The 18,907-nt window shown below is 41.4% G+C and overlaps 1 long non-coding RNA gene across 1 annotated transcript in view; it reads right to left on the bottom strand.

The window, feature by feature from the left end:
• Positions 1-3,842: 3,842 nt before the first annotated feature.
• LOC137146275 (uncharacterized) overlaps positions 3,843-18,907 on the bottom strand; it is a 56,114-nt gene continuing 41,049 nt past the window's right edge. The window contains exons 2-3 of the long non-coding RNA XR_010917894.1: positions 10,820-10,927; positions 3,843-5,707 (exon numbers count right to left, since the gene is read on the bottom strand). This is a non-coding gene — a long non-coding RNA (uncharacterized lncRNA). The remainder of the gene's footprint in view (positions 5,708-10,819; positions 10,928-18,907) is intronic.

Raw genomic sequence — 18,907 nt, 5'->3', positions numbered from 1 at the left:
GCTCTGGGGTGTGAATTTTGCACACCCCTGAGCATCATAGTTATGGCAACCTAGCTTTGAGGCGTAGGCCAGGCCTGTCTCTTATACAATGACTAGCATGGTTGAGGTGAGATCTCAGTTGGGACTCTCTAGACCCTACTGCACTATAAATAATAATGAAAGGTGGTGCAATGCTTATCGGATTGCTTCTGGCCAAATGCCTGAGCACAAAGGGCTGCCTCATTTAAGAAGATGAAAGATTAAGAAAGAAAGAAAAGAAGAGCTGGGCTGGGAGGCGGGGAGGAAGCATCCATTCAATGACCAGGAGCCAGGTGGAGTCAGGAATGAGAGGAAGAGATGGGCTGGGAGCCCTGAAAATTTTGTGGAGTCTCAAGATATTTGCTGGATTGGGAGAATTAAGATTAAATGGGGGTCTTAATTTATCCCTAATTGTGGTAGTTTGCATGGCCATCATTGTTGCCTTAGCCTCCTTTATATTCCGAGTTACCCCAGAGATTCAAGGAGGGTCTGTTTCAAACTGTATCTGCAGCAAAGTCACATGCTAATGAGTAACTCAAATAAAATATGAAAGAGATTTTTTTCTTTTTCAGTTTTGCTTAGCTCACATCCATGAGCTGGAGAATAGGAAGAGAGGCGATACAGGGTCTGAATTCAACACTCTATTTATGGGACCTTTCTCCTTTCAGTGACTGTCTGTATCTGGTAAAATTATGATTTAAAATCCTGCCTTGGAAAGGTGGATACAGAAATGTATCCTTAAGGTGCTTGTTTTGGAGTTCAACAGGGCAGAGCTGGCAGAGATTGCCTAATGTGCTCCAGCATTCACACAGACTGGTGGAGGTCAGGCCATATACCTGTGGTGATGTGAAAGTGCTAGCTCTACTAGGAGAAAAGCCTAGTTCCTTTCCCTCAGACTTCATAAGAGTCAGTCTTCATGTTCAGTCCTTGAGTTCAGATGTTCTCACTCCCTGACCCATCTCCCTATTCCTGATTCTGTACCGTAGTCTAATACTTGTTTTTTCTCTCTGTATGAGCTTTCTAATAAAAAGAATATAAACAAAGCAAATGACATCTTGCAGCTTAACATAGACTTTCCCTAAACTTTCTCTCCTGCTAAATCCAACCTAAAACTTCCGCTTGATTAAGAAATATAAACTTACCTCTCACCCCCCAACAAAATAATTTAGAAGAGAAAGAAAAATAGGTGTTAAATGCAATTAGATAGGAGTCATAACTATTATCATGGAAGTTCAGGTCATGTATATTCATGAAAAGTGAACTGAGGGGGAGATTTTCAAAGGGACAAATGGCAATTAGGCACCTGACAGTCGTTGATTTTCAGCAAGATCTAAAGGCGTCTATTTATCATTTATGCTTTTGAAAATCTCGTGAGACATGCATTCTTACATGAAGGGTAGCTTGTGCTTTGTAAATGTAGCAAACAGAAAGCTTCCAGTATCCTAAAAACATCCTTATTGTTCCTTAGTTTGAATGCCATCTACTCACAGAAAGCAATAAGAAATGGGGATGACACCTAGTCTTTCACTGTATTGGATTTTCAGTTTCTCAGCATGACTTTGTTGCTGTCAATTCAGTGATTAACCAAGCCCTTTCATTCTGCAGTTAAATCCACATTTAAAAAAATATTTAAAATCATACAGGTCATAGTGGCTGAAACACTGGATTTGAGAATAACAACTTTGGTTTTTCCTTTATTCGTGTGGTGCTGCAGCAGATGGCTTTGTGTTAGAATTAGACAGTGACTGGTACTATAATCTCTAGGACAAAAGCATGTGACTGAGCTGTATTCCAATCTGGTAAACTCATGAGAGTGGCTTTGGGAGAGCAAAGAGATAAAGTAAAGTAAAATATGTGTGAACAATCAGAATGACATGGTTGGGTTGTTCTTTGTTGCTGTGGGAACAGCTTGCTGGTCAGTTAGTTTTCTGGATTCGGTGGAGAAATTAAATCCATGTCTTAAATCCTAGAGAGTATGGCCCAAATTCAGCACTGGCAGAGTTTGGCACAGCTCCTATAAAAGTCAATAGGGCCTGTACCATAGTTTATCTAAGGTACTTCTGTTGCCCCCATCACCATAGTGTCTGAGCACCTCAAAATCTTTAATGTATTTATCATCCCAACACCAGTGTGATGTAGGGAAGTGCTATCACCCCTATTTTACCAATGGGGAACTGAGGCACAGGGAGGCTGAGTGACTTGCCCAGGATCACCTAGAAAGTTTGTGACACAGAAGTGACTTGAACCCAGGTCTCTCATAAGCTAATGCGCTAACCTCTGGACCAGCCTTCTTCTCTGTTTTACCTCTCCCTGTATAACTATGGCATATAATCTTTTAACATCCATAGAGGCAAACAGGCCTATAAAATATACCCCCTTTGTGTGGCTTGTCATCCAAGCAATAGTTTTTCAAAAACATAGTTAAAACATTTTATTATTTGAGGTTAAATTCCTGTTCAGTGCATGGGGATTTATTATTATTTTTGTTATTTGTATTGTGGTACTGCCTTCGGTCCCTACTCCTGGTCAAGGCAATGTTGTTCTAAGTAGTGAACAAACCCACAACAGACAGTCCCTGCTCCAAAAAATTCGATGCATTGGAATGACACAATCATTCAGCAAACTCCCTCCATACAGCAGTGGGATCTTCATCTTCTTGAAGAGAAAGTTGGGTGCAGTTGTTAGGATAATTTTACAGTACAATAGAATCCATGCCCCATGTGGAAGGCAGAACTTTCCAAAACCTGAAAACAATGCATTTCTTTGTTCCTTTCCTGACCCCTGCCACTTCTTTGTATCTTTTGTATGTGCCATCAGTGTTGCTGGTGATGATTTAGTTTAATGAAACCAATACTGAAATTCCCTATTACTGTCCCAGGGCAACAAAAAACAAAATATTTCTCTTATTTTCATCAAGTTGAGGGAGGATGAAGGTGTGACAGGAACAAGATGAGAATGTTTGAACATATACGCTATCTGCTCAGAGCACTGAAGACCAAATCTGTCCCATCTCAGACAGCATGGAGCCAGCTGGAACGCCACAGCTGCAATGCAGCCTTACTCGATGACCAAACAGTGGAATCCAAGACATCCCAAGTCTTTGGGGATGACTTTTGTACTTGTGTGGAGCCTCCTTAAATCACCCCAGGTAGAGATTGGATCTAAGTAGCTGATGGATAGCTGCAGGAATCTCAAATGCACAACAGAGCCCAAGCATATATCAGTTAGGTGAGCTCACTTCTCATCAGGGAGCTGGGCAAAGTAAATAGCCCCATCCATTCCAGCCTCAGAAGAACTTTGTGGTCTCCCATTGCCGCATCCTTGGGAGTTACTGCAGCTCCAACATTGGCTGTGGGGAGCAGAAGTACTTGGAAACTTAATTGGAATTTTGGGGTCTCCTTTGCATGAGCTCCCCAGTTACCTTCAATAGCTCCTCAACCCTTTCCAGGCCAGCCTCAGCACTGGGTAGGAGTGCCTGTAAAGAGTAAGGGGTATGTGGATACCTTACTATCACCTAAAACCAGGCCTTCAGAAATTCATTTGTGTAATGCTATATGTATTCAGCTCCCATGGAGCAAGGAAGGAATACCAAACACTGAAAGCTCAAGCCAGGACAAACTAAATAAATAACCTCACATAGAAGAAATTATACTTGATAGGGAGTGTTTATATAAACACTCCCTATGTCCTCACAGAAGGTAAAGCAGTTAGTTAACTAGTCTTGCTGGGAGAGAAACCTTCCGCACATATAACTCACCTCTCACCCATCTCATCTAAAAAAACCAGATGAGGTAATAATCTAAGAAAACTCCACTTTGTACATGTCTGAATTTGTACTTTATTCGATTCTGTTCAGTGCCAATAATGCTACATTACATAAGCATAATAAATTATGTATCTTTGGCAACCATGCCCAAAGGCCTCTGGATGATTTAGCAAATGGAATTAAGAAATTACAAAGGCACAAGGCATCAGCCTTTGTCCATGTCCAGAAGAGAATGGAAACAAAAATTCAGAGCAAGGATGGTCAACAAATTCAGTTAAGTCAATCTCACTGCTGGGCCATAAATGAGTGCTTTGCTGAAGGAAGATGAATCCTATATTATTCAGGGCATTATGTACTAATGTATATCATGAATGACACCCATTAGTCTATAGGTAGCCAATGCTGTTCGTGGAACTTATATTTCTAAATCTCATGGATGATGTCTCCTGAGAAGTCAAGCTGTCATGTTCCTGTTCTACAGCACCTGTAGTCTGTAAGTGGTTTTCAAGAGTAAGTTTTCATGAAGTGTAATCTAGCCGAGAGGTCACTGTCAGAGTTGAATTAGACTGATTGTTAGAAATCGCTGATAAATTTTAAAATAGGAGTGGCTTCAAGGAGAGAGGGGAGCCTTAAATATAGAGAATTTTCAAATGCAGCTATCTAAAGCCATACTTAATGACTTTCAGAGGGGCAATTAGCTGCAGCTTTTATTGATTCCTTTCTTTTCTTCCCATATCTCATTTTTTTTCTCAGATCCCTTTTAAACTTTCAGCAAATAAATATCTATAGCAAATCTACCTAGAGTTATTACCATTAAAAATTCACTATTACTGATATTTCACGCATTACTGGAGCTGTTATGCTGTAGTTCTTTCTTCCCCTTATGTGTGGGCAGACATTATGATGGGGAAACTTTTAGTAAATTCTGACGTTGTAATAAGAATTACCATATGTACACATACAATTATAGCTGAACCACTTCTCTGAACAATGCTGTTTGTGGGAATATCCATCAAGATAGACCAGACCCATGCAAATAATACATATATCACAGAAAAGATCAACATGAAAAACATTCACTAAGGTAAAGAAACATAATATGAAGTCCCTCAAATAATTCTAAAACCAATCCACGTGAACATGTTCTCATTTACAAATTAGTGCTAATGATTCTCTCAGATTTGCCTGGAAACCACCTTGAATCTATTTCCATAAAAAAAGCAACCAACAATTACAGAAGCAGACAGAGAATAGCTCCATAGTCACAAAAATGATGCCAGGTGATGCCAGCTAGCAAATCAGGTTCTTTTAAAATATTTAAACATAATTGTTCTCAAGTGCTCAGGAAGCTTTTGAATAATTACTGCTTTTGGGAAAGAGAACCTCTGGTGATTTCTGAGCCCTAGTGTGTAGTACTCCTGAATTACACGTTGCTTTTAGTTGTACCAGCAGAATACTATAATACTGTACTATATCAGGGCTTTAAATACCTGTAAGCTCCAAAATGTACTCAATCTACACTTTTCAGACTCCTGAAGGGAGTGAGACCCTTATGCTTTTTTCATTTCTAAGTATCTGGATTTTCATAAGTAGAATTATACATAAATACCAACTTACTAATTGTTGCAAGCTTTGTTAGCATTCCTCTGTACCCTTTTTTCTCCACAGTATAGTATAAGCAAAACGTACAGCTTTTTAAGGCAGTTCTGCAGCAGGGCATGAGATTAAATATTCAAATAGCAGCCAATGTGGTGTATGTGTTGTTTTTTTTTTTTTTGCTCCAGGAGAATCCTTTCAAGAAAAAGCAGTGGCAGACTCTGCATCAGTAGTCGCACAACCCACATTTGCAGGTAGATAGTAATCTTTGGGTCTCAACAATGCAGTCTCAAACTTCTGCTCTGTATCTGCATCTGAGACAATGACCTGGAGAGCGAAAGAAGGAAAAAAAATGAAAATGAGATTTAAAAAGAAGTTGTCTGGCCTAGAGTGATAAGATTAGATGCAAGAGAGCATTGCCGTGGTTTAATACGAACTTGAGAGAAAATATCTGTTATCCTATCACAAATGAGGATGCATTCATATCTCAGAAGCTTTTAGCAAACAACTGGTTTATTTTTGAATGTGGGGATTTTAAATGTCACAGGACTAGGTTTTTGGATTTGTAGTTATGGCCATTCAGCAATATCGCAGCACATACACAGGACTACACCAATCTCTTTTAGCTAAAAGGAGATCTCACTTCAAGTCACAAAGATGTAAGATAAACCCCACTTCATGTTCCTTCTCTTTTTCTTACCACCAACTTTTTCTTTCTTCACCCTGAATCAGAAGTCCTATTCAGCTTGTTGCCAGATGTGAGCAATCACAGCTTGACACAGGGTACAAATAACACCTACTCCAGCCATCTACTTTTAAATTGGAACAGTGCCCTTGATGTGTGCTGGAGATTGCTCTGGCTTATGTAACTTGCACCTGACCAGTAGTAGTCACCAAGTGAGAATTACATGAGAGAACTTGGACTGCTAGCCCAGCGACAGCTTTGGGCTTCCAACAAATAAAGCTAGCTCTGTTTTAAAACAGAGCTAGGGCAGAAGTCACGATTCAGCCTGATTTTTGAAAGTGGCCAAATGTTCTTCATGAGTATATTTCACCAGAAAGGGTCTGATTTGAAACCCAGATTAACATTTGTTTTCATTTTTCAGGAACTTCAGAATACACAGGGGTCATTGAACTGTTCGTGCTAGCACTATTTAGCATTCATGGTCCGGAGGAAAATAAAGTCCTAACCTCTGACCTTTCGTTAGAATGCAGCACACAAAAGGTTGGAGGTGAGGGGAAGGAAAATTGGGTGGAAAAGTGTTCTCTCTCTCTCAGAAAACTGAGGTGATTTTGTTAGTAATCACGGGTTTGCCTATAGCATAAGATTGTACTTTCAAATTGCAAATTAGAATGCTCTCTGTGACAGTGAAACCATTTTTGTTTTTGCAATCGGAGTAATTTTCCTTCAGTACAGCTCTTGTAACCCCTTTCCTCTGTATATTTAATACTTGTTTTGAAGAATAACAGCATGTCGTGTCAGCAGCGAGAGCCCGTGCTGAGGTAGTGTTCAAGTCCAAGACATTTGTGTTAAGCTATAGGCTTTGCTGATGACTCTTTCTTCATGCCGCATTATAAAATGGTTTCTGTATTTTTTTTTTTTTTTTTTTTACTTTGACCTCATTTAAAAAAAAAAGTTTTGTTTGCCAAAAATAATGCTGTAGGCCAGTGGCACAGTCCGGCTGGGGCGTCGTGACCCTTCCTCAGGCCCAGGTTCTGAGGAAGGCCAATGTGTCTTCCTTTAGGGGAATAAACAGTGCCCGTTTACAAGTCTTTAGCCCCGGCCCCCAGTGAGGTGGGCTTCTTCCCCAGTCTGTAGCCCTCCGGCCCTCCTGTAGGGCTGGGCTGATACGGGGTCTGTAGCCCTGGCCTTCCCACAGGTGGGGCTAGCAAAGCAGTCTGGGGCCCCGGCCCTCAGGCAGGGTGGGGCCAGCAAGCAGTTCACAGTCCCTGGCCTGCAAGCCGGACAGGGCGGATGAGGCAGTCAAAAGCCCCCGGCCCTCCAGTGGGCAGGACAGGCAAAATAGTCTGGAGACCCCAGCCTTGCAGATAGGCGGGGCTGGTAGAGCTTGGTATCCTCTGCTCGCCAAGCTCAGAGGATGTCAAGTGCTCCCGGGGTGGTTAGGGAGAAGGGGGTAGGGGGACGCAGGCCCACCCGACTTCACTGCGTCCCAGCCCAGGGACCTATCAGTGGCAAAGCCGTTTGCCACTAAGTCAGCAGGTATCCAACCATAACACGCTGACGGGGTTTAGCCCCTGATTCAGCCACTTGCTTAGCTGACTGTCCATGGGCCACTTTCTCCCACCCTGTCCCCAGGTACCTGCAGGTAGCAGTCTTCCTCCGGGTCGCTGCGGTAGACTGCAAGCAGCAGACCCACAAGTCCCTCACCATCGACCGGCAACAGGTCTGGAAACTCCTCTGCATCTTCAGTGGAGGGCAGCTCCTCCAGGGTCCCAGGGTCTCCTCCAGTCCACAGGGTTCAGTCACCTCCAGGGGGTCCCCAATGTCAGACAGCTACTCCAGGTCAGGGCCGACCGCAGGAGGTTTTTCCCCACCCAGTAGTCTTGGGTGGCTCATCCCAGCTACTAGGGCCTGGCAGCTCCACCCAGTCACTAGGGCCTTGGGGCCCTCTCCAGTCACTAGGGCCTGGCAGTCCAGCCAGGATTTGGAAGCCCCGGTTGGTGGGGGCTGGGGTTGGGCCTGGGCCTCCAGGAAGACATGTCTGCCTCCGGCAACAGCTTCCCCCTTACTGAGCTGCTCAGCCTGTCTTTTATAGTTCCCTTCCCTGCCTTGGCTCCGCCCCTCTGTTTCCAGGCAGTTTGGCCTGTAGGGCCCTGTTCTGCCCAGCAGGGACATCATGACCCTTCCTCGGGCCCAGGCTCTGAGGAAGGCCACAGCGCTTTCCTACAAATAGCTTGTCCTATTTATTTTATAAATTGTTTTTATTTTTTACTCAAAAAGCATTACATTAACTCCCTTTGAGAAAACATAAAATGGTTTCACCTAACAGCATTAAAATAAATACCATCCATAAATCTTGATCAATGCTATGTGAAGTTCACTGCTGAGCATTGGGGAAAGGGATAGAATGGGTATGTATTTTCTTCTCCAAGCTCAGTCCTAAGCAGTATTAAAACACTTTGTTTATTACTCGTACCATCTAACGAGTTTGGTTGAGGGCCTGTTTTTCACAGCTTTCCCTAGTCTAAGAATTTACACCAGTGTAAGTAAAGTAAGGGTAAAACTCAACCAATCGGAATATGCAGTATTTTATATCCACTCTTGAACAGGTATAAATGGTTACCCAAGGTGAAAAGTAGTGGAAAATCAGATCCAAAGTCTTAAAGACCACTACTAATTAAAAGGACAAAAAAGAACATAACATTTAGAATAGCGTTTTCAAAATGCCTCAAAACCATTTAGGTTTCACTTTCAGTATGACAGGATACAAAGGGCTAGATTCACAGAAGGCCTCAGGCACCTAACTGCCACTTTAGGCACCTAAAATCCCAGAATCAGACCCCCTGGCATTCATAACCCAGTCACTGCCTCCGAACCCTGTAGATGCCTAAATTTGCTCAGTGCCTAAATTTTTGCAGTAAAAGTTCCCTAGGTGCCCCTGTGTCTGCCTCTGAGCATGCACAGTGCAGCACTACAGTGATGCACAAAGTGGGGGAAGAGAGGTGTTCCTTTGCCTAATTCACCTGTGGAGCCCAGTCTGGTAAGCATGCCTAGATCACACCTATCAGATCAGGCCCCTATAGGTGAGCTTACACAAAATGGAGGCAGAGACAGACATGGTGGTGCTGCTGCTTTGTAAGTTTTATCCCAGTGGTTAGACCACTGACCTAGGAGGTGGGAGACCCCCCAGTTCAAGTCCCCCATCCATCTGAGGGGGAGAAGGGATTTGAATAAGGATCTGCCACCTCAAACCCCTGGGTTAGGGATATTCTGATGTGGGGCTCCTTCAGTCTCTCCTGTTGATGCTGTTCCACTGTGGCTTTAGAAAAAAAAAGTCACTGCAGCAGGGAGGACTGGATCCTGCTCTCTCACTTCCTAGAGGCATGTGCTAAGAACTAGGCTACAAAAACATTCTCATGCTTGCATTCTGTCTCTGGCCCAAATATTCTTTCATTTTCTTTCCACAGTGGAACAGCTTCAACAGAAGAGACTGAGGGAGCCCCACATCAGAATATCCCATAGCCCAGTGGTTTCAGCTCTGAGCTGAGTTGGCAAATTCCAATTAAAATCTCCTCCTCCTCTGCTTCTTGATAAAACAGCACAGGTATGTGACACCACTACAGGGCTTACAGTTGAGAATCCCAAGCAAGGGGAGGTGCCTACCTCTGAGAGGGGGCAGGGCTTAGTGCACATCCCTTGGCTTGTCATCTCCCGCTAACTATTTTAGGTGAGGAGATGCCTTTGTTGAATCCCATTGCAAGGTGTCTTTCCCCTTGCATTGTACAGGGAGCCTAGGCTCTGAACATAGTCTTTGTGAAATTCCAGTGATTTTCTAGGCACCTAAGCTTGTTTGTGAAGTTTGCCCCTAAGTGTTTGTCATTTTTTAAAATAAGACATAGGAGTCTACATCATATAAGTGCTTTTGAAGATTTTACCCTTTATTTTTTTCAGATAAATCCTTAAATTCCAGTTGAACTTGAGACTTGTATCTAGCAGTCAAATGAATATCTTAGGAGACAGGTATTTGGTAATGGAATATGTAGCCTTTTACCTCTAAGTTTTCGGACATATGTTCCAGAGCTGCTCAGGTACACAGCAACTGAAAATGGTTAACATCCATTAGTTGTTTCATGGGAAAAAGAAGCTTGTGGTCACACTTCAGTTTTTAGTGGATCAAGTGTTTACAACAAAAAGCCACCATGACTGTTGGTAGCAACTGTCATCCTTGTTAACAATTTCACCTAGAGGCCAACAACAGAATGGGCATTCATTTCTCTATCTAAGATACTGTGGTGATGGGTGCATTAGAAACCTTTAAGGAATGGAGATTGAACAAATTAGTTACTCTTAATGAAAGTCCATGGGGGAGTACACTGGGTTTATGAGGAAAAGTTTATAATGCAACTGCCCATTCTTTATCTGCTCTGTGGATAAATACAGGACCTACAACCAAAATTCCTTTCTGGATCTGGGCCTTAGTCTCCAGTGTAGTCAGTCTAGCATCTTCTATGAGCACTTCAATTCATTTTTAAAGACAAATAAAAGCTAATACTAATTTGATATTGATGCTTTGTGTAAAGGCTTAACTGGTTAACTCTACTAATAATAATTTTAAAAAAATCCTACTGGTTGTTATAGCATACATAGTTTTTCTATCTACATACCTCAAAACATTGCAATGTACCATGGTAAAACAGGATAAGATTATGACCAATCCCTTTACCCCATATGTAGGAGAAGGGACACACTTTACTTACCCTACCCTGGCTGGAGCCCTGGGAAGGTGAGTGCCTCTTGGAACTTCCCTGGGGTAATAAGGCTCCATACTGTTCACCACCTCCCAATGTGGGTCTTTAAGACATAGCCTGGAAAATAGACCGAAAATTCTCTCTTCTTCATAGAATCATAGAATCATAGAATATTAGAGTTGGAAGGGACCTCAGGAGGTCATCTAGTCCAACCCCCTGCTCAAAGCAGGACTAACCTCAGCTATATCATCCCAACCAGGGCTTTGTCAAGCCTCAGCTTAAAAATCTCTAAGGATGGAGATTCCACCACCTCCCTAGGTAACCCATTCCAGTGCTTCACCACCCTCCTAGTAAAAAACTTTTTCCTAATGTCCAACCTAGACCTCCCGCCCTGCAACTTGAGACCGTTGCTCCTTGTTCTGTCATCTGCCACCACCGAGAACAGCCTAGCCCCATCCTCCCTGGAACCCCCTTTCAGGTAGTTAAAGGCCGCTATTAAATCCCCCTCACTCTTCTCTTTTGCAGACTAAACAAACCCAGTTCCCTCAGCCTCTCCTCATAAGTCCTGTGCTCCAGCCCCCTAATCATTTTGGTTGCCCTCCGCTGCACTCTCTCTAACTTGTCCACATCCTTTTTGTAGTGGGGGGCCCAAAACTGGACACAATATTCTAAATGCGGCCTCACCAATGCTGAATAGAGGGGAATAATCACTTCCCGTGACCTGCTGGCAATGCCCCTCCTAATGCAGCCCAATATGCCATTAGCCTTCTTGACAACCAGGGCACACTGCTGACTCATATCCAGCTTTTTATCCACTGTTACCCCCAGGTCCTTTTCTGCAGAGCTGCTGCCCAGCTCGTTGGTCCCCAGTCTATAGCTGTGCATGGGATTCTTCCTTCCTAAGTGGAGGACTCTGCACTTGTCCTTGTTGAACCTCATTAGATTTCTTTTGGCCCAATCCTCCAGTTTGTTTAGGTCACTCTGTATCCTATCCCTACCCTCCAGGGTATCTACCACTCCCCCCAGCTTAGTGTCGTCCGCAAACTTGCTGAGGGTGCAATCTACCCCATCCTCCAGATCATTAATAAAGATGTTGAACAAAACCGGCCCCAGGACCGACCCCTGGGGCACTCCGCTTGTGACCGGTTGCCAGCTAGACATGGAGCCATTGATCACATACATAATACTTTTGGATAAAGTCAGATCTTTAAGTACAATTCCAAGAAGAACAGGGCAGATAGCCAATGGAATTTAAATCTGCCACCTGCTGTTAAAAAACTCCTGCTAAAATGAATCTACTAGCAGATCAGGCAAAAACATCATGTTTGTTGGCTCATAGAATATTTCAGAGCCATTTCATCTAGAGGAGAAATATGCTTACAGGTTGATTTACTTCAGTGGGAGCTAACAAGGCCTATGGATTATATAGAAATGTGCCATCTGTATCTGCCAAAAGAATATTTGGTCAAAGTTAGAGTTAGGGCTTGCTGCCAGGCCCTCTGGAGATACAGGATCCTTATGTGTTTCCCTGGCCTCATTCATGTTTCCAGTTCATCTTGCTAAAGCTATGCTAAGTAATCAATAAATCCTGGCTATGGTATGTGTTTAGAAACATTCCAGCTCCTATAGCTTAAAGAAACAACAGCTGAACTGTGTACATTGTTTATATTTGCAGTGCAGATTTAACAATATTTTCATTTTAAAGGCAAAATATAGGAAACAGCTGAAACTGGAGAAGGGTGAAAAAGTATTCCATTCTTTTTCTTTGTGTCTAAGAACAGATCACGAAAAATCAGCTAGTATTGTTATTCAAAATTGTTTGTTGTTTTTTGTCAGTAAATAATTATTTTTGAGAACATCATTCACATTTCAACTTGTTAATTTTACAATTGAATAGACAATTCACAATGCATGCTGCGTTGATTAGTTACGTATGTCACATAATATTCCTTTTGTTCCGTGATAGGGTGTCCAATATAACTAGCCAATATGGAGTACATTTTGAATTATGTAGTCAATTGTAATATTTGCTATTCACACTATTTTGATTGGTTATATATTTCATGCAATCAGGGAACAGAATCAATACCACGGGACTTGTGTGTTTGACACACCTCATGACCTGTGAATTATATGTATAATAGTAAATAATCACAATTTTTGTTGGCTAAGGTATTATATTGATTTTACAATTGAATAGACAATGGAAATTCATTTAGGGTGAATGAGGTAAAAAAAAGTCTACTATGCAAATATTCATGCTACTGGATGGAGATTGAATTCTTAAAGGTTCACATAAGGTGATCGAGAAAGTTTGCAAGGATGTTCAAATTGAAATTAATTTTGAATTAGAACAAATATTTGCAATTCCCTTCCCCTGCCCCCCAAACTATTTTCTCAGCTCTAGTAGAGATCAGAGTAGGATCTGAGAAAACTGAGATGCAGAGGCCAATGGGAGAGTGTATTTGTGTGGGTGTCCTGTGAGTGCATACCCATAGTGCGGTTGAGGTGGTTGCAAAACCTGTGGTCCAATTTGTTAACATTAAGAGTTGTTCTGGGTGTGGCTGAGAAGCTATTCTGGGATTTATGGAGGTGTTGCCCCAGATCTGTTTTTATTGAGATGTCTGAGTCTATTTAAAGATGTGGCTTTCCAGAGTAAACTTTAAACATGGATGTGTTCGACAAGTCCAATTTATTGTAGGTAGTTGTTCCCAAATGAATTGGAGCCAGTAGTCTTGTATGTGAGAGAAGGCCCTAGAAGTAACTATTTTTGAACAATGCAAAGGAGAGTTTTACAGTGTTAGAAGGATGGATACTGTATTCTTGCCTATGAAGGTTGAAACATATTGTCTCTTCAAAACTTCAGTGGAAGTAGATGTAACCATCTCTTCAGGAAACTGTAAAGCTCTAATGATTAAGTCCCACAGTATACATGTTCTGTGTAGTTCTTTTTTGTTCCTGTTTTCCTTCATGTCTTTAATCTGTCCGCAGGTTGGAGAAGGGACCTGTTAACTGCATGGTTCTGACCTACAGCACCATGGTGGAGACTGCTTTAGAAAAAGGGTAAAAAGGAAATAATTTAGACACAAATTTTTCTAAAACTGGCCTCTTCTTATATCTAGATCATTAAAAAGGTGATACACCAGTAGATTGAGAGCCAAATCTAGCTCCCCTTGAACTCAGTGGGGTGTTTTTATTGATTTCAGTAGGAGCGGGACCTGGTCCCTACAGAGACCAGTGTTTGGGAATGCTTTCTAAAATCATAACTGGATGTAAGGTACAGGCATAATGAACCCTCTCAGTGTTTAGTTAGCAGACCAGCATAGTGTCCAAAAGATCTGATGCCACAAACAAAAGAAGCTGGATGGAGATGTTGTGTCTTGATGGAAACTGAGCTTGGGTTGCTTATGGGGGAGCCAATTGAGCCCAGCTCCCAATGCTGGGCATTCTGACCTCCAGGATCACAGCGCTGCTTAGGTTTGGCCCCAAACCGGTGGCCAGCACGGCCAAATATGTAAGAGTGCCATTGTGACCTGGTGCATGGGGTCACAGTGCCTCACTTTCAAATTTGGTGCGGCTGCCCCCGCCATCATGACGGAGGGGCAGCTGCGCCAACCTGAGTGGGGCTGCAACCCGAGATGTCACAACGCCTGAAGCAGGGAGTCAGGCCCAGTTAGTTCCGCAGGACTGCTGCCACAGGACCCTTTGAAACACTGGGGCAAATCTGAGCTTGGATTGTGACTCACAGGTTGAGAAACCCTGTCCTACAGGATGTGTGCCAAGCAGGTGAGCTAGCACCCAAGACAGATTCTTGCTTCCAATGATACTTTGAGTCAGATGTCCCAAAGTGTGTGTATTTAGGGTTCCATGGCAAAGACAATGAAGACTTATTTGGTCAGGGTTGTTTGGTCCATAGGTTTCTCATATAATAGGCCACTGCATTACAGGATCAGATCTTATTGTCTCTATTCTAGTGTTCATTTTTATTTTCCACAGAGATAGAGGGGCAGGACAAGGATGAACTGAAACAATTAGGTTTCATTGTTCACATATTCTTCTGCCTCTTTCATGGAGTTAATAATTTATATGGAAAACAACAATGTAGATATTTTGGTAAGACCAGCAGTAATTTGGTGTTTTTAGATATTTTATAGCAAAGCCCTTTATAGGAAAGCAAAGTAGAACTAACAGCATGGTATATTTTGTATGAGAGCTGGTTTATGCTTTTTTTTCCACTTCCACCTTTCACCATGCAGTTGGATATTTCCCCCCCTCTCTTTAGAAGTTGCCAGTACAATCTTTTACTGGACGACTGATATGCCTGATTGCATTCCACTGAGATGTGGATTCATGCAGCTCGTCCTGCTGTCTGAATGTTTAGTTGTGCTGTCACAAGTTCACAATAACGAAGAGATATAGAACAGGAAAATGTCAGCCTCCAGGCATGAAACTGTGCTACAAATGATACTAGGTACAGCAAACTAGAAACCTTTAAGCTGGTAAAATGAATATTACTCACACGTTACACATGCTATATATAGATATAAAATAGATAGACAGACAGACACAAACACACCACAGAATAGCTTGAACCATTGTATGTGTACATTTTTCAAGCTTTCTAATTACTTTCCCTGACTCAAAGCATAGAGCCCTAAAATGATTTCTGTATTTAACACTATTTTAAGTATTATCCTGCACTTATCCTAAGTCAACATTTTTTCTCTTTAACAGGACAACTGATTTATTGAATCTATTTCAAAACCTAAATACTTAGGTTTGGGAATTGGACTTAAAACCTCATATGCTAGTTTGAATGATAGCAAATCTAACTTTCCTGCATTCCTTTTTTTCTAAAAGGTTTGTATGTTTCCTTGAGAGACACATGACCAATAAGCCAGAACAATCAACCCTTTGATGTGAAGACTAGCTAGCCAGCCAGTCAGGCTTGTGAAATATACCAGCAGCAAAGCAGTAGTGTGCATTTAGAGAAGCAATCAGTCTGCCTGGAGTAACTAACATGATTCAGGTTGGTTGTCAAGGACTCACAAAGGTCTGATAGCAAGAGAACGCCATAATTAGTTACAATATTTCATTAGGGTGAAAATCAAATCATACAACCAGCACCAAAGCTCTTTGTTGCCCTCTGCAGGGAAAGAAATCAGGAACCTTATTCAGCAGATACTGAAAAATGGAAAGGGGGGGATCAAAAAAGCAGGGGTGGGTGTTTAAAGCAGTTTTGAAAGAATATACATTCACAGCAGCAAATCTTGATGCATTTCTGGCTTTTTAAGGGCCTGTAGTTCAGGGATTTAAACGGTAAGCAAAATTTTAAAGAACTGATGTCTTTCATGCTTTAGAAAGGTAAGGGATTGCTGTCTATGGAAAATGGAGTCTCTTTCTTGAACCAATGCAATATGGAAGAGGCGATATATGTTTCGCTTGAAAGATAATGTTAGTTACTGATATGTGCAATGTATAAATCTAAATGTATAAATAACTGTTTCACCTTTTCAACAGGTGAGCTTACGGTTAAAGAAGAAATAATATTTTTGTTCATTTAGTAGAACAAAGATCCAGTGTGCCAAAAATAGAAATGTATTCTAAAGGCTGGGGGCATGGGAGAAAAGTTCTGATCCAGCTTTCTCACATAGTCTTCAGAAGCATAAATTAAAGTATTTTATTCCACTATATGTATTAATTTACAGAAGGAAAATGATTTGATAGGGAGAAAAAATAGAAACATAGCTCCATTAGCAAAATGTCTCTTTCTGCTGCCTCTGCTTTTCAAGGCTGATGAGAGGGCAGCTTCTTGTTTAAGTTTCTGTTGATTTCTTTACAAGAGCATAGCCCATCAGCTGATGGCTGAGACATATGCATTATACATGCATTCATAAATGAACATTGATCATCCTTTGGAATATTGGATTACTTTGTGATGAACTCATACTTCTTGGGTTTCTTAGGTATTAACAGCACAGGGACACCTTGGAAAACTGAATCTACTCAGATATAACTTGTGTCTTATAGGCTATTTTTTTGCTTCTATAATCCAAAGAATGCAAAATCATTTTTAGCATAAGGTTAGCATGGAGTTACCTTGAGGAGATCAGGTGGCTGGCTTTAGGGGTTAGAGAAGATATTGCACATGTACATGTATGTACATGAATCGATTTCTTCATATAGCTGCTGTGCTATTTTATTCTGGAAAGTATCATTTGTAGTAAGAAGAGAAAAAATGTGTATTGCCAGAATCCCAACAGGAAGCTTAAAATGGTATCTTCTATGTGTGCACATGAATGCATGTAGAGGCTGATCCTGCACCATGGGAATCAATGACAAAACTCCTATTAACTTCAGTGGGTGCAAGATCAAGACTATATATGAACATAGAATATGAGTATATATAATTATACCAGAAAGACTGGCTGAAAATTTAGGACTATATTTTGCTTTTAAGCCATATCTCAGTTTGGTGGGTGAAGAGGCTTCACAACATTACAGGAGTTCCCAAGGGCATTATGGCTATATCCAGAGGACATGTGGGAACATATGCCCAAGTGAGAGTTGCATCACCCCTTAAAACCATGTAATGTATATTTCCCTTCCCTCTCGCCCAAATGACAGGCATTCTTTTAGTAGCTTCAATGGAAGTGGAGAAGCAGTTTGGGGCCTTATTTGGGATCAGTTATCTAGCTTTATCCACCTAGCACATGCAGGGGGTGGGCGGGAAAGGATGTTACAAGTACAATATATGTTTACCAGACATTCTCTTCCCTATGTCTACCTTTGAGATTGTGATCTTGTCAGGACCTGGACAGGCTTTAAACATGAGTCCTGTACTGCTCTGAGCTGATTGCTGTCATATAAACAAATAGATAATACTATGATGTACTTCATATATATGAAAACAAATGTAAAAATACTACATTTACCTGAAATATCCTAAATTTAGCCAATGTTTTAAAATGTGTACACTGATCCCATTTTTAGTTATTATGAAAATGGGCTGATTTTTATTTGTTCAGTGAAAAATATATGTGAAAACACAGGTAACAATGCTTATGAAGAATGCAATAATTACATAGATCATGTAGTATTTGCTGTGAGGGAAAACACTGGATATTAAGTTTAACAGCTCTTCTACATGTTGGTGTGCCTCAACTTCCAACATGACAACAAAGGTTCAAGTGGGGACATCATAAACTAGCAGTAGCATGAGGTGACCACATAAACATCAGCTCCCACAAAACTACAGGAGTGATTTGTTAGGAGATGGAAAGAGGGAAGGAGGCTGAATAGTTGGCCAGCTCCTTCTTTTTTCCCTGAAACTGATGCTCAGTCCGTGAAGTTGCCAACTTGTCTGTTTGATGGCTTGGCATGGCTCTGTCAGGAAATGTACAAATTGCAGCTTGTGGAAACAGTCAAATAGCTATATTTTGCTAATATGGAAGAAGAACATATAGTCTTATAAAATCAGTTTTTAACCTGGAACTGCCAGGCCTGGTTAAGGAAAAGAACTGGTTTCTTGCAACTTTAATCACATTTGAAGTAGTTAGCCTATTAAGCCTAGTTTAGTTCCTGATTCTATTAGCAGCTTTGATCTGTGTCCACAGCACTTCCCTATATTAGAGAATACATACTGTACCTGGCTGTATGGAAAGAAGAAGAAAACAGTCCCCAGCAGTGCTGGAATAAAGTATTTGATTTTTACACCTCTCAGGAATGTTGACGAACTCTCTATTCTCAGCATTTGTACAACTGTAAAAAAAAAAAAAAAAAAAAAAAGACAAATCTAGGTGGAGGAGGACGAGAAGAGGAAGTAAACATTTCTTAGGTGGTTTTAACTGGCACTCCTCTTAAATGATGGTCCTGAAAGAATGAGTTTCAATCAGTCAGTGGTCAGGGAAGGAGAAATGTCTTGGTTTTGGTTGGGCCAGAAATACTGTGAGAACAGGCTTGTTTGTGATATTTTGATATTTCTGCTGTCAATTTCAGTCAAAAGCTGGAAGTGCAGAGGTGCAGTGAAAAATTAGGGGAAAAAATGAATCAAACTTTCTCAGACTTCAGAAAAGGTTCATGTCATTTTATCCAAAC

The sequence above is a fragment of the Emydura macquarii genome, unplaced genomic scaffold, assembly GCF_026122565.2.
Source record: "Emydura macquarii macquarii isolate MOO-44397 ecotype Brisbane River unplaced genomic scaffold, CSIRO-AGI_Emac_v2 contig_431, whole genome shotgun sequence".
Taxonomy (NCBI): domain Eukaryota; kingdom Metazoa; phylum Chordata; order Testudines; family Chelidae; genus Emydura; species Emydura macquarii.
The sequence above is the reverse complement of the archived record's forward strand: the minus strand, read 5'-3'. Positions and strand labels throughout refer to the sequence as shown.